The sequence below is a fragment of the Anneissia japonica genome, unplaced genomic scaffold (genome assembly GCF_011630105.1).
Source record: "Anneissia japonica isolate Jap-2015-1 unplaced genomic scaffold, ASM1163010v1 scaffold2950_len93424_cov113, whole genome shotgun sequence".
NCBI classification, from domain to species: Eukaryota; Metazoa; Echinodermata; class Crinoidea; order Comatulida; family Comatulidae; genus Anneissia; species Anneissia japonica.
This window is the reverse complement of record NW_022757465.1, coordinates 54,951-57,240: the sequence shown is the minus strand read 5'-3', so window position 1 is coordinate 57,240 and position 2,290 is coordinate 54,951. Positions and strand designations below refer to the sequence as shown.

The following is a 2,290-nucleotide window of genomic DNA, read 5'->3' as shown; positions in this document are numbered from 1 at the left end:
AAAAAAAAATATTTCGTATAAAAATATCTTTCGCTTGACATTTGGAATTAATCATTTGTGATACAAAATGATTGGCTATGCCAAGTGTTATAGTAAACACTGGCAGATTCAAGGGGGAACCAGTCAGTACGGGCCCCAACCTCATAATTTTTTTCAAAAATTATTTTTAAAAAAATTTAGAAAACAGACAAAATTGTATTCAACTTTAAATCTGAGAGTGCCATTTCCGGCAGTCTGGAGGTGCCATAATGATACTTTTTTCTTACCTCAGCCCCCAACCCTCCCTGAGTCCCCTCTTCGACTTCCTGGACCCGCCACAATTGGAGTATCATATCCGGGCTAATATGAAGGATACTTTTGATCCATCGGGATTTTTTTCGGGGAACCTTATCAAGGATAACCACCATGATAAATAAGTCATTGAGATCATGGAAGCAATCTCGACTTCGATTTTGTTCAGAAATTTGTGGCGCATTCAAGGGTGGGGTGGGGCTAAATTGTTAATTTTGTTGTAAATGGAGATATAAGGAAAATTATATTCAAAGTTTGAGAGTGTAATTTCCCGCCATTTAGAGGTGCCATAAAATCACAAATTTTCTTTATCTTAGCCCAAATCCTGGTGGGGCTGACGTGGTATAGATCCTTCACCTGCTAAGTACCCAGTGCCGAATTCAAGGGGACCCAGCCGCCCACCCACTCCAATTTTAAAAAAATGGAGATATATATATAAAGAAAATTTGATTCAAATTTTATGTCTGAAAGTGCAATTTCCGGCCATCTAGAGGTGCCATAATCACAAATTTTCTTACCTCAGCCCGAACCATGGTGTGGCTGAGGTAGTATAGATCAGGGATGGCGCCAGGATTTGTCCGACGGAGGGGGGAGGGGGAGAGGTCCCCGACGAGGGGTCAGATATCCCTGACGAATGCAAAGTGAGCGTGGTCGAGCTTCGATTAGAAGGCTTAGAAAGTTGTGCAGTGATTACAAAGGCTTATTTAATCGATTTCAGAGTCTACTAATATGTAAAAAATACATGTAATTTTTTTTTCTCCCGTACGGGAGGTGGGGGTGGGCCGTGCCCGCCCCAGTATAGGTCTTCTATCTGTGAAAGTACCCTCACTGGGCCCTTCTATTTCGAATTCCTGGATCCGCCACAGGAAATTACAACAAATATGAAAAGTCCTATTACAGTAGCTTCATGCAAATAAAATAACTTATAAAATTTACCAAACTTTGTAAAATATTCGTACCTTTAATGGGGGAAAATTAAAAAGGTTTTGAAACAGGCAGAAATTGACGTAACTGGAGGTCAAGAGGTCATTGACCTCCAAAGAAAAGTTGTAAATTTATAACCAATTCACTCACAAGCGTTTACAAATCTACAGTTATGAGTAGATTTGATAGCAAAAGTATTTTCTGTTATTAATAAGTATATGGAATATAAAAAAATGATATTAACAAGCAAAATGTATAAATTAATTAATGTACTACTGTCATTGTTGATTACTTTTGTATGGCGATGTTTGGGGTAGTGGTTAGCATTTAGGTTCACAACTCATGATTTATTGGACGGATTTGTATGACGTTGGATGGTATCAACATGTAGCCTGTAGATTTTCAGCCATTCAAATTGAAAACGTGCAGAAATTGACGTATCTAAAGGTCAAAAGGTGGTTGACCTCTGTAGAAAAATGCAAATTTTTTCCCAAAAACCATAGCAGATATTCTTTATGACAATATAATGGAAATATATACGGTATAGTGGTAACAGTTATGTTAAAAGTTTCCCATACAAATAAAATAAACAAGCGGTACTACCGTAGATAAAGACAACTTGGTTTCTTGCTTCAAACAAAGTATCCATTCGAAGAAGTCTTATGAAGATAATCCTATCCAAGTGAACATAAAATGGTCGGTGACCACGACATACCGACATACATTCGACTTTAGATTGATAAAGATTGAAATATGTTAAATACAGCCACGATATATGCATAGGCCTATAGGTCCACTTAGAATATGTAATTATATATTAAATGATATATAGAAATGATATATTTATATACTGTATATATATTATATATATATTAATTAAAGATATAGTATAATTGCAATTTGAAAAATGAGATATCAAAGAAACCTGCTTATGAAAATCTGAAGCGTTAGAAGAAATATATTTAATGCGGAGGCATTGGCTAAATAATATAGACCTATTTAGGCTGATTGGGTGAAAGCTACGGAAATCCTAATAATGGTTTTGTTCACCATTGCGTTCACCATTATTATGCGC

General features: G+C 36.2%; 1 long non-coding RNA gene across 1 annotated transcript in view; it reads left to right on the top strand.

The window, feature by feature from the left end:
* The window catches only part of LOC117124740, a 29,217-nt gene that overhangs the window by 19,801 nt on the left and 7,126 nt on the right, over window positions 1-2,290 (top strand). The window lies entirely within an intron of this gene.